Genomic DNA, 14,538 nt, shown 5'->3' on the forward strand with positions numbered 1-14,538 from the left:
TAACAGTCACAGGAAAAATATCATCATGTGCAGCTAGCAGCCCCCTCTCACTCCTAATTAAAAAGCAGAATGCCAAAGGGAGGAAAGAAGGGGCTCCAGTACCGAAGGGCATTCCACCTGCAATGTTAAAAGCAAAGTTGGAGGATTGGGCTGATATTCTGCAACCTCTCTTTTTGGAAGTCAGGCTGCTAAACAGAATACAAGAATCATGGAAGGGCTCGACAAAGGTGCCAATCTATAAAAAGAGAGATAAGGCTAAGTCTAACAACTACCGCCTAGTAGCTCTTATAGATAATGAAGCTAAATACTTTGCGGGCATCATACTAGAGGAGCTCACATCCTGGGCTGAGGTGAATCATATAATACAGCTGAACCTGACTGGTTTTCGCAAAATGGCCAGTACATCAACACACATCCTCACAATCTATGTTACATTGACTTCAGTGCTGCATTCAACAACGTAGAGAGGGGCAGACTGTGAGGGAAACTGGCACAATGGCACACAGCTGTTCTTCTCTCTTGAGGAAGATCAGTCAACTTTATTGGAAGTGTTTCATAGGTGCCTGCGGGACACAGCGTTCTGGTTGAGGGAAAATTTGCTGCAATTTAATGCTGACAAGACGGAGGTGCTCTACTGTGCTACACAAAGGGTTCCCTTCGGGCTGCCAAGCAATTTTTGGCCCATCAACACCCCAACCGTCATTCAGCCTGTAAAGACAATTCGTAATCTGGGCATTACATTTGATAGTAAACTTACTATGGAAGCGCAGGTGATGAAAACAGTGGGCTGTTGATTGGCCATTATTAGATCTTTGCGGAAGATTTTCCCTCTGCTGCCCCCCTTGGCGCGCACGCTAATAGCACGCAGTTCTATTCCTAGCAGATTAGATTACTGCAATGTCTTGTTACTTGAGTCTTCTAACTTCCTTCTTGATAGGCTGCAGAAGATTCAGTCAACGGCAGCCAAATTAGTGCTTGGCTGGTCCAGAAGAACCTCTTTATCCTTGGCTTTGGCTGAGTTGCATTGGCTCCCACTGAGACAGATAGTTCAGTTCAAGTCTCTTTGTTTAGTGTTTAAAGTCCTGAATGGGCTGGGGCCCGTTCCTTCCAAAGAAAATTCAAATGGTATGTCCCTACGAGAACTCTGCGCTCCTCAGGGGCAAAGCTAGTAACGATACCTAGATTTAGGAGGCAGATCCTTTGGGGCTTCAGCTGCGAAGCTTTGGAATGCTTTGCCTCAGGAACTTAGGCAAGTCAGTGACCTACCTCCTTTTAGAAGGAGACTAAAAACATGGTTGTTTCCGAAGATTTAGGCGGTGGTCTGCAGTGCGGCCCAATACTTGATGTGACTCTGAATTACCAGCGCCAGTATGCCTGCTAAGTGGCAGTGCGCTTTAGAAATATAATAAAATAAATAAATAAATAAATGGGGCATACCACAGCCCATCTTAAACATTCTGTTGCTTCTACATATGGATACCTGGGTGCAGGTGAAACTAGGTGGCGGCACCCACCTCTCCTCGAAAGTTCCAACAACAAAAGGACTGAAACAGGGCTGTGTGCTCGCACCAACCCGGTTCAGTCTTTTAATGGCGGACCTTCCGAAGGCTCTCGATGCCTGCAACTCCCATTCACCCAAAATAGGAGGGAAAACATTGACAAAACTCATGTATGCAGATGCAGTTCTGCTCAGTCACACTTACGTTGGCCTTCAACATCTATTGATGGAAATGCAGAATTACGCTATAGAAAACAACTTAATTATGAATCTGAGTAAGACCCGGACAATGTCAGTAAACAACAAAAAAAACATGCAGAGGAACTGGTTCCTGGGCGACACTAAACTTGACCCAGCTCATGAGTAAAAGTATCTAGGAGTCACAATTGACAAGGAAGGGTCCTTTAAGCGCCAGAAAGAGGAAATAAGAAGAAAAGGACTGTTGGTATCTGTATCAATGAAAAACTTTGCAAATAAATTGATGGGGCCGACTTTGACCCCACTGCTGAAAGCAGTCCAGGTAAAACTTCTCCCCTTGATTGCCTACGGTAACGAGGCAATGCGAGGAAGAGACTCTAAGGATCTGGATAACACACAGGTCAAAGGATACAGAACCATGTTCTGCCTCCCGCCCTATACATCACCTGCTCAAATAAGGTTGGAGTTCGGTCTACCACAATAAGCCTTAGCCAGGTACAGCTCTTACATTATTTGCTTGCATAAGGTCAGAAGCGCCAATACAAACACGCTACATTACCTGTTGTAAAAAACACAGTTGATGGACAGAATGTAGAACAATGTCATACATTCACCCCAGTACAAGGATCTGGGCCTAAATCCATCGTTTTTTTGCACTCCACACCACCCTGGGTTAGACACTGGCTATATGCAAATCAGCTCTGACCCTGTGCCTCATAGGAACAGTCCAGTCCGAACTACCAAGCCATGTCTTTCCCAGACCGGAATCAAGCATCCAAGGACCGGTTTCTGGCTATCAGCCTTCATCAGCCTGGATAGCTTGACTCCAGTGGTGTGGGGAGCCTGGGACTCACGTCTGAGCATACCCAGCCCACTCGGGGTGAAAATTGCAAAAAACACAGTTGATGGACAGAATGTAGAACAATGTCATACATTCACCCCAGTACAAGGATCTGGGCCTAAATCCATCGTTTTTTTGCACTCCACACCACCCTGGGTTAGACACGGCTATATGCAAATCAGCTCTGACCCTGTGCCTCATAGGAACAGTCCAGTCCGAACTACCAAGCCATGTCTTTCCCAGACCGGAATCAAGCATCCAAGGACCGGTTTCTGGCTATCAGCCTTCATCAGCCTGGATAGCTTGACTCCAGTGGTGTGGAGAGCCTGGGACTCACGTCTGAGCATACCCAGCCCACTCGGGGTGAAAATTGCAAAAAACACAGTTGATGGACAGAATGTAGAACAATGTCATACATTCACCCCAGTACAAGGATCTGGGCCTAAATCCATCGTTTTTTTGCACTCCACACCACCCTGGGTTAGACACTGGCTATATGCAAATCAGCTCTGACCCTGTGCCTCATAGGAACAGTCCAGTCCGAACTACCAAGCCATGTCTTTCCCAGACCGGAATCAAGCATCCAAGGACCGGTTTCTGGCTATCAGCCTTCATCAGCCTGGATAGCTTGACTCCAGTGGTGTGGAGAGCCTGGGACTCACGTCTGAGCATACCCAGCCCACTCGGGGTGAAAATTGCAAAAAACACGGTTGATGGACAGAATGTAGAACAATGTCATACATTCACCCCATTACAAGGATCTGGGCCTAAATCCATCGTTTTTTTGCACTCCACACCACCCTGGGTTAGACACTGGCTATATGCAAATCAGCTCTGACCCTGTGCCTCATAGGAACAGTCCAGTCCGAACTACCAAGCCATGTCTTTCCCAGACCGGAATCAGGCATCCAGGGACCGGTTTCTGGCTATCAGCCTTCATCAGCCTGGATAGCTTGACTCCAGTGGTGTGGAGAGCCTGGGACTCACGTCTGAGCATACCCAGCCCACTCGGGGTGAAAATTGCAAAAAACACAGTTGATGGACAGAATGTAGAACAATGTCATACATTCACCCCAGTACAAGGATCTGGGCCTAAATCCATCGTTTTTTGCACTCCACACCACCCTGGGTTAGACACTGGCTACATGCAAATCAGCTCTGACCCTGTGCCTCATAGGAACAGTCCAGTCCGAACTACCAAGCCATGTCTTTCCCAGACCAGAATCAAGCATCCAAGGACCGGTTTCTGGCTATCAGCCTTCATCAGCCTGGATAGCTTGACTCCAGTGGTGTGGAGAGCCTGGGACTCACGTCTGAGCATACCCAGCCCACTCGGGGTGAAAATTGCAAAAAACACAGTTGATGGACAGAATGTAGAACAATGTCATACATTCACCCCAGTACAAGGATCTGGGCCTAAATCCATTGTTTTTTTGCACTCCACACCACCCAGGGTTAGACACTGGCTATATGCAAATCAGCTCTGACCCTGTGCCTCATAGGAACAGTCCAGTCCGAACTACCAAGCCATGTCTTTCCCAGACCGGAATCAAGCATCCAAGGACCGGTTTCTGGCTATCAGCCTTCATCAGCCTGGATAGCTTGACTCCAGTGGTGTGGAGAGCCTGGGACTCACGTCTGAGCATACCCAGCCCACTCGGGGTGAAAATTGCAAAAAACACAGTTGATGGACAGAATGTAGAACAATGTCATACATTCACCCCAGTACAAGGATCTGGGCCTAAATCCATCGTTTTTTTGCACTCCACACCACCCTGGGTTAGGCACTGGCTATATGCAAATCAGCTCTGACCCTGTGCCTCATAGGAACAGTCCAGTCCGAACTACCAAGCCATGTCTTTCCCATACCGGAATCAAGCATCCAAGAACCGGTTTCTGGCTATCAGCCTTCATCAGCCTGGATAGCTTGACTCCAGTGGTGTGGAGAGCCTGGGACTCACGTCTGAGCATACCCAGCCCACTCGGGGTGAAAATTGCAAAAAACACAGTTGATGGACAGAATGTAGAACAATGTCATACATTCACCCCAGTACAAGGATCTGGGCCTAAATCCGTCATTTTTTTGCACTCCACACCACCCTGGGTTAGACACTTGCTATATGCAAATCAGCTCTGACCCTGTGCCTCATAGGAACAGTCCAGTCCGAACTACCAAGCCATGTCTTTCCCAGACCGGAATCAAGCATCCAAGGACCGGTTTCTGGCTATCAGCTTTCATCAGCCTGGATAGCTTGACTCCAGTGGTGTGGAGAGCCTGGGACTCACGTCTGAGCATACCCAGCCCACTCGGGGTAAAAATTGCAAAAAACACAGTTGATGGACAGAATGTAGAACAATGTCATACATTCACCCCAGTACAAGGATCTGGGCCTAAATCCATCGTTTTTTTGCACTCCACACCACCCTGGGTTAGACACTGGCTATATGCAAATCAGCTCTGACCCTGTGCCTCATAGGAACAGTCCAGTCCGAACTACCAAGCCATGTCTTTCCCAGACCGGAATCAAGCATCCAAGGACCGGTTTCTAGCTATCAGCCTTCATCAGCCTGGATAGCCTGACTCCAGTGGTGTGGAGAGCCTGGGACTCACGTCTGATCATACCCAGCCCACTGGGGTGAAAATTGCAAAAAACACAGTTGATGGACAGAATGTAGAACAATGTCATACATTCACCCTAGTACAAGGATCTGGGCCTAAATCCATCGTTTTTTTGCACTCCACACCACCCTGGGTTAGACACTGGCTATATGCAAATCAGCTCTGACCCTGTGCCTCATAGGCACAGTCCACTCCGAACTACCAAGCCATGTCTTTCCCAGACTGGAATCAAGCATCCAAGGACCGGTTTCTGGCTATCAGTCTTCATCAGCCTGGATAGCTTGACTCCATTGGTGTGGAGAGCCTGGGACTCACGTCTGAGCATACCCAGCCCACTCGGGGTGAAAATTGCAAAAAACACAGTTGATGGACAGAATGTAGAACAATGTCATACATTCACCCCAGTACAAGGATCTGGGCCTAAATCCATCGTTTTTTTGCACTCCACACCACCCTGGGTTAGACACTGGCTATATGCAAATCAGCTCTGACCCTGTGCCTCATAGGAACAGTCTAGTCCGAACTACCAAGCCATGTCTTTCCCAGACCGGAATCAAGCATCCAAGGACCGGTTTCTGGCTATCAGCCTTCATCAGCCTAGATAGCTTGACTCCAGTGGTGTGGAGAGCCTGGGACTCACGTCTCAGCATACCCAGCCCACTCGGGGTGAAAATTGCAAAAAACACAGTTGATGGACAGAATGTAGAACAATGTCATACATTCACCCCAGTACAAGTATCTGGGCCTAAATCCATTGTTTTTTTGCACTCCACACCACCCTGGGTTAGACACTGGCTGTATGCATATCAGCTCTGACCCTGTGCCTCATAGGAACAGTCCAGTCCGAACTACCAAGCCATGTCTTTCCCAGACCGGAATCAAGCATCCAAGGACCGGTTTCTGGCTATCAGCCTTCATCAGCCTGGATAGCTTGACTCCAGTGGTGTGGAGAGCCTGGGACTCACGTCTGAGCATACCCTGCCCACTCGGGGTGAAAATTGCACTGGGGTGAATGTATGACATTGTTCTACATTCTGTCCATCAACTGTGTTTTTTGCAATTTTCACCCCGAGTGGGCTGGGTATGCTCAGACGTGAGTCCCAGGCTCTCCACACCACTGGAGTCAAGCTATCCAGGCTGATGAAGGCTGATAGCCAGAAACCGGTCCTTGGATGCTTGATTCCGGTCTGGGAAAGACATGGCTTGGTAGTTCGGACTGGACTGTTCCCATGAGGCACAGGGTCAGAGCTGATTTGCATATAGCCAGTGTCTAACCCAGGGTGGTGTGGAGTGCAAAAAAATGATGGATTTAGGCCCAGATCTCAGTACTGGGGTGAATGTATGACATTGTTCTATATTCTGTCCATCAACTGTGTTTTTTGCAATTTTCACCCCGAGTGGGCTGGGTATGCTCAGACGTGAGTCCCAGGCTCTCCACACCACTGGAGTCAAGCTATCCAGGCTGATGAAGGCTGATAGCCAGAAACCGGTCCTTGGATGCTTGATTCCGGTCTGGGAAAGACATGGCTTGGTAGTTCGGACTGGACTGTTCCCATGAGGCACAGGGTCAGAGCTGATTTGCATATAGCCAGTGTCTTACCCAGGGTGGCGTGGAGTGCAAAAAAACGATGGATTTAGGCCCAGATCTCTGTACTGGGGTGAATGTATGACATTGTTCTACATTCTGTCCATCAACTGTGTTTTTTGCAATTTTCACCCCGAGTGGGCTGGGTATGCTCAGACGTGAGTCCCAGGCTCTCCACACCACTGGAGTCAAGCTATCCAGGCTGATGAAGGCTGATAGCCAGAAACCGGTCCTTGGATGCTTGATTCCGGTCTGGGAAAGACATGGCTTGGTAGTTCGGACTGGACTGTTCCCATGAGGCACAGGGTCAGAGCTGATTTGCATATAGCCAGTGTCTAACCCAGGGTGGTGTGGAGTGCGAAAAAACGAGGGATTTAGGCCCAGATCTCTGTACTGGGGTGAATGTATGACATTGTTCTACATTCTGTCCATCAACTGTGTTTTTTGCACATTACCTGTTGTGGCATGACATACAGCATAGGGAGTACTCCCAAGCAAGAAATTACCTTCAGCTAGCCCTGGAAACTACCAAACTCATGGGACTTTGGGACACAGAACTAGGCAATGTAACCTTTAAAAAACTAGTCTGGAAGTCTATAAAACAAATTTCCTTGGTGGAGGACAAGGCTAGCTTTTCAAAAATATCTCATGCCTGGATGACCTTGAACTCCTTCAAATCACTTGCCTCACAAACATACTTCAACCAGGGACATCCTAAAGCCATAAAAATGAAATTTCTAAGGCATAGACTGGGGATTTTTCTGTGTGTTCAGCACCTTCCACCATGGCTGAGGACAACAGTGCAAGACACGTGTAGGCTGTTCCACAACAAGCAAGGTGATATTTTACATCTAATCTGCTCATGCAAGGTACTGCACCAAGAATGGCAACAGTTGGGAGGCGGAGCTAGCCTGCGCCGAAGATGGCCGCCTGAGTCACTTGCTCCTCCGCTCGACATAATATTCATTAAATTATCCTGCGTGATACGGTGCCCAAGAGTGCTACAAGTCCTCGACACGCAATTAAGGAGGTGAGGAGAGGACATCGGCGCGGAACCGGCCAGCTCTGAGTCCGGGAAGTGCTGTTCCTGCACCGCCCCATACGCATCGCCTGCGGCGGAGCTCGAGCCGGCCTTGGGGCTGTGCGGCGGAGCTGCCGCGTCGGAGACCGCTGCAGCGCGGAGACCGCTTCGAGGGGCCGCTGCGGTGGTCTTAAGCACCCCCCGAGACACCACAGAGTACCGAGTGGTGGGCGGCTGGGGCACGGGGCGGCTGCTCGGCTGGGCGGCGCCGGGCCCTGGTGCTCTGCTGCGGCCATAGAGACCTACACGAGCGCCCGGCTTCAGAGGGGCTGCTAGGCCCTCAACCCCGACTGCTGTCTGCTGTGGCCTGCGACGGACACCGGTGGACTCCTCGGGGGACAACGAGCAACACACGTGCCTATTGGCGTGGAGGGGACGGCACACACTGGGGGGGCTGAGCTACTGCCCGCAATGTGACCGGCGCTGGCACGGCTGCAGACCGGAGTTGACCACGAGGCGCACACCATGAGAGGGGGTGAGTCAATTGAAATCTGGACCCCCCCACCCCCACCCTGCCGCTGCCCCACACTTCCAACGGTGCGCGGGAATACCGCCCTGGCAGTACTGCCTGACCGCATGTGTGCTGTGTGACCAGACCTGTAGAGACCACCTAACTACGCCATTTTAATGTGTGGAAAGGGCGCCCCGACCCTTGAAGAACCATACCCCAAGCCGCACACACCAGAGTCCCGCAACACTTGCCCTCATTGAACCCCAATAGTGCACAGCTGCCAAGCGGTGTACCCACGGAGTGCCCGCACGGGGTGCGTGGACTGGACCTTCCACTTTGACTATCCGTCACTCTCAGATACCGGGGTGGCGCCCCATGATACTGTTGCTGAATGAGCGCTTTGTACATCAGCGTGCGGGTGCAAGGAGCTGCACTCCCTGCAAAACCATGTCTTTGTTGGACTGAGTGAAGAGTGGCCGGAAGTGCGGGTTTCGCCTCTACACCGCCTGCAGTTGTGCTCGCCTAGCCGAAAGTGTAATAACAACCATCTCTAAGACTTGACGAATCAGAGGTGGCGATCACGGAGAGTGCGTTTCTTCGATACCGTGTGTCTTCAGAGCTGAGGGGAGCTGCGGTGCTGTTGTCTGGGCCGAGGTTCAATACCTGAGGTCCGCTGCGGATATTGAGAGTCCTGAGAAGGCTTAAACAGAAGTGACGGTGAGTCCCTAGAAAACCGAGATGGGTCGCCCAGATAGAACGCAACCTAAGATATCATTTGACACCAGTATAAAACTCAAAACTTCAGACAATCCGCCCAAGGAAGAAGATACTGCCCAGAAAAAACATCAGGAAGCGAGGAGGCCGAGACAGATCTGCGCCACATATTGCTCGCCATGGAAAAGAATCTTCAGGGCGGCATTGCGTCTCTGGGCACGAAGATGGATGCATTGACGTATCGCATGGATCGAATGGCGGAGAGGCTAGATAAACATGCGGAACGCATTGACATGTCGGAGAGACGCATCGGCGAAGTGGAAGAAGCCCAAACAACCTTGGATACAGAACACAAGCAGCTGGAGAAAGTGATTCAACTGTTGCAGGACAACGCCAAGGACCTGGAAGCGAGGTCGCGAAGATGTAATATACGCATTACTGTCCTGCCGGAAAATACTCCCACCGGTAACATGAAACTCTTTGTGGAGACCCTCCTAAAGAAACTATTGGGCGACACTGCATTCTCCGGGATATTCGTGGTGGAGAGAGCGCACCGCACGCTGGGCCCAAGACCAAGGCCGGGAGCCCAACCTCGACCGATAGTAGTGAAACTATTGATTTACAGAGACCGAGACGTGGCTCTAAAGCTGGCTGGAGAAAGGCACCTCTGCAGTTCGGAGGGAGTGTTCTCTCCCTGTTTCCAGACTTCACGGCAAGGATGCAGGAGGCACGACTTCAATTTGTCCCCATGAAGCGTCAACTGAGGGAGCTCGGGGTCGACTACGCAATGCTATACCCAGCGAAATTGCGGATCAGCAGACAAGGGAAGTCTACCATTTTCACTGACCCGAAAGCACTCCAGAAAGCTATGAAGAGCTGGAAGAAGGACCGACGACCTATGGCGGACGATGAACCACTAGAGGGAGCTTCGGGAGGTCCTCTGGACGAACAAGATTGACCCTAGGAATCATTTATATTTATGCAGGTCCACTGCAGCGGCTGCGCTGCAGGATATGTGCCTTTTTGTGGCCTTTGATGTTACATGTTGTTGATGGTGCGGCATCATGATAGCGAGGTGGTTAATTTTTGACATGCTGAGGGCCTGAAGGGGCAACAGTGAACTGAAGGTGATGTGGAAGGGAAGTACTTTTCCATTCCACTACGTGGGTAAGTGGTTGAGTCTTACTACAGTGGGGAACATACGCTCATTATTGTGTTACATGTAGCCTAAATGCGATCAAGTTACAATTGGGACTTAAGTGGACAATCGATCGTCTGGGCAGGGACACTTTTATTGTATATGTTATGTAGAGAAGGGGCGATGCAGCTACCCAGGATAGATGCAATGAGTGGATAGCACTCATAACTGATGCTGGACACAACGTGTGCAATAATACGGGCACCAAATTTCACATAATATTGGTATTGTTTGGGTGGAGGGGCAGTGTGAAGCGGAGGGGAATATATATCTTGTTGTATTCCTGCTCATTTATTGAAACAGACTTGCAAAGAGTGAGCTAGCTACCTACGCCCCTGAGTGTCGAACACACCCTCCCCTCTTGCCCGTCCTCTATATTGAGGGCGTTTTTCTTTTTCTACCACGGGTATGGCTAATTGTCTTTCTTTTTGTTTTTGTATTTGCATTGGGTTGCGGGTAGGGGGAAGGTGGGTGGCGGGGAGTTTTTTGGGTGGGCTGGGCAGGGGGTTGAGGGATGGGGAAGCGGGGACACGGGGCGTGGTCAGGTTTGGGTTGGGCATGCGTGGGTGGAGGGAAGGGTGCGATCGCAGGAACAGTTCTTGTTGTTGTTGATGCAATTGTTTGAATGCATTTCTGTTAAAGGTACACTAGTAATTCTTTTTGGCAGAGATGTTGGCCGACACGAGCGATGATTTATGGAAAACTGTGAGATGCTTGCTAACATACACCTACACCGCCCATATAATGACCAATCTTGTGCAAGGTGATGACATGACCCCTACTGGCCCACAGCCTCCTGGAACAACGTACAGATCACGTGACGGTGACACTATCACTTTTCTGACTTGGAACGTTAGGGGACTAAACAATCACAGGAAGGTACGTAGGGTCCTACAGTACCTTACCAGACATGCGGTGGACATTGCGCTGTTGCAAGAGACCCACCTGCGAACAGATAGTCCGACCCTACGCTACAGAGGACTGCACAACCATATCCACTCTTCGGGCTTTACGTCTAGCGCCAGGGGTGTACTGACCTGGGTGAATCCAAAGTCCTCTATTACATTTCATCCGACTGTCACTGACCCCGAGGGGAGATATGTGATCACGGAATGTACTGGTAAGGGAATGAAGTACCACGTGATTAACACATACTGCCCCAACTTCGACTGTCCCTCTTTTTATATCACCCTGGCGCGTCACATCAGAAAACTAGGGGAGGGACTACTGCTGTGGGGCGGTGACTTAAACTTGACTAGAGACCCTGCCATGGACCGGTCAGATGGGCCTAGCAGACGCCGTTCGGCCTCCTCACGTGTTCTAGATGCGGAGATGACTAGATTGGGACTTAAGGACGTCTGGAGGACAAAATACCCGACACAAGGGGGGTACACTCACTACTCGTCACAACACGACATACATACCCGCATTGATTACTGGCTGTTCTCTGCATGCCTCCTCTCTAGTGTGCGAGCTTGTAAGATACTGCCACGTACTTATTCAGATCATTCCCCGGTACTGGTCACCGTTTGCGCCCTGAAGCGCCGACCGCCTCCCTTCTCCTGGCGACTACCCCCATATGCACTGCTTGACGATGCTTTTCAAGAGGAGGTAGCCTCCACGATAGAAGACTTCTTTGATATAAATGAGGGGTCGGTTGACTCATTCACCACAATCTGGGAGGCCTTTAAGGCGTATATACGTGGTATCCTCCTTTCTAAACATGCTGGTGTACTCAAGTCTATCCGTGATCGTCTGGCGCTTTTAGAGCGCAGGCTTAAAGACATCGAAACACGTCGGCTTCTTGACCGTAGTGCAGACCTGACACAAGAATTAGCGCAAACGATTAGAGAATATAACGATGAAGCGGATGCTAAGGTAAAGTATCTTGGTAAATATGCTATTGCCAAGTCTTACGGGGAGGGAGAACGCCCGGGAGCTGTATTGGCCCAGATGGCCAAGCAACGCAGACAAAATGACAGGAAGGCAACCATTAGCTCTCCTCTCACTGGTGAGGTGAAAGATGATGCGGAAGCAGTGGTCTGTTTCCGTGAATACTACGCAGCACTGTACGCTTCGAGGGGCCCGATGTCGGAGGAGCGCATCATGGAGTATCTGACACATATCCAATTACCTTGGTTCACAAATACTCACCGTGAATTCCTAGCGCGACCATTCGAAAGGGAAGAGATTGTCTGGGCATTGTCGTCAATGAGGGCGTGTAGTGTGCCGGGGAATGACGGCTTCCCTGCTTCATTTTATAAGACGTACTCAGAGCTGTTGATTCCTAAGCTGCTGAAACTAGTGGAGCAGATCGCAGAAGAAGGGCGGATGCCTCCAACAATGTGCGAGGCGGTCGTTATAGCTCTTCTTAAACAGGGTAAGCCTCCGGAGGACTGTGCTTCCTATCGGCCGCTATCTCTAATAAATGTAGATGCAAAAGTAATCGTGAATTGTATCAGTCCGCTGATTCCGACACTGTGGCCCCCGAACAAGCGGGATTTGTCCCTAGCCGTACTTTAACCTACAATTTGCGTACAGTATTTTCGGCCTTCCAACACACGAGACAAGAGGTGCCTGCAGTTGCGTTGTTCCTGGATATGGAGAAGGTATTCAACTCTGTTGAATGGCCTTTTCTACGTGCAGTGTTGCAACGCATTGGGGTCGGAGAGCTGTTCATACAACTAATCAACACACTATAAACATCACCAAAAGCGCGTGTTCGGATAGGATCGTCCACGTCGGAACCCTTTTACATTGAGCGTGGCACCAGACAGGGTTGCCCCCTCTCCCCTCTCCTGTACGCCCTAGTAATGGAGCCCCTCGCGGGCTCCCTAAGGGAATACCACAGTCACCGAGGTATCAATTTCCCCGGCTATAACCTGATAGTATCTACTTACATGGATGACACTCTCCTCTATGTACGCAACCCAGATACAACCCAGGTACGCAACCCAGAGGCTGTTTTTAAATGGTCCCAGCGGAACAGCCTCAAGTGCAACCCAGATAAGTCTGAGGTACTCTTCTTCGGGTGTGCGGCGGATCTTGACTGGCAAGCTTGGTGGCCCATCAACATGTCTCCCCCGTCCTGTTCATCTCAAGTAGCTAAGAACCTAGGGGTCAAGATGGACAAGGGTCTGACGTTGAGATCCCAGATCCTAGGGGTGACGGGCACATGTTTTGGCCTCCTTAAGATGCTGCGGAGGTTTTTACCTCTCTTGTCTGAGGAACATAGGAAGCTGACTGTGCAGGCTCTGATCGGTTCTAGGTTGGATTACTCCCACGTCCTTTACCTGGGCCTGCCAGAGTATCTGCTGCAGCGGCTTCAAGTTGTGCAGAATGCTGCCGCGAGGGCCATTTATGGCCTAAATAGGCGAGCCAGCGCCGCTGGTCTTCTGCAGACCCTACATTGGCTGCCTATCCGTAAACGGATCGCCTTCAAGGCATTAACTTTGGCCTACAAGGCTTTCCATGCTGTGGGAGCTAAGTATCTCCAAAGGAGACTCGCCTTTTACCACCCGGCCCGCTCTCTCAGATCAGAATCTCTGTTTCTGGCGGCGGTGCCGCGCGTGAAGAGAGCTTGCATTGGAGACCGCTCCTTTGGACTGCTGGCGCCACAGCTGTGGAACGCCTTGCCGCTGACACTCCGTGGAGCCACTAGTTTACTTGCATTTAGGAAAGGCCTCAAAACTTGGCTGTTTTCCCTTTAGGCTGTTTTTCCTTTTTTTCTCTTTCTGTTCTGCCTTCCACTTTGCTTTTATCACTGTGTTGTGTTATTCTGCTGTAGGTCTCATTATTAAAGCGCCGGGACACTCTTTTTGAGTAGCCGCGCGCTATATAAAAATAAATATAACATAACATAACATACAAACCTATCGAGGGTTTTGAGAGAGGTAGTTTTGTTCGGATCATTATCCGGGATTATGGTGAATTGGAACAAAACGGTGATGTTCCCCCTCACACCGGCAACCGGCAGAATAGATTCGGACTACCCCATACAATGGTCCATGGACTCGGTCAGATATCTAGGCATAAAGCTCCATACAGACGCGAAGTTGTCCTAAGGGAAAATTATGGCGTTGCTATCTCCAAGCTTGAGGATGATACAGAGAAGTGGATCGGCCTCCCCCTCTCCTTGGTGGGCAGGATTTCGTTGCTTAAAATGACTGTGCTTCCCCGCTTCCTATTCAGTAATATCCCCATGGTGCTGTCTAGCAATTTGTATAAACAGCTGCATACATTAATATTATGGTTAGTCTGGGCCGGCAAGCAGCCCAGGGTAGCTTGGGATATCCTCATTCGACCTTACGACGAAGGAGGTTTACAGGCTCCTGATTTGGAGCTATACTATC

This window comes from Lissotriton helveticus, chromosome 8 (genome assembly GCF_964261635.1).
Source record: "Lissotriton helveticus chromosome 8, aLisHel1.1, whole genome shotgun sequence".
Taxonomy (NCBI): Eukaryota; Metazoa; Chordata; class Amphibia; order Caudata; family Salamandridae; genus Lissotriton; species Lissotriton helveticus.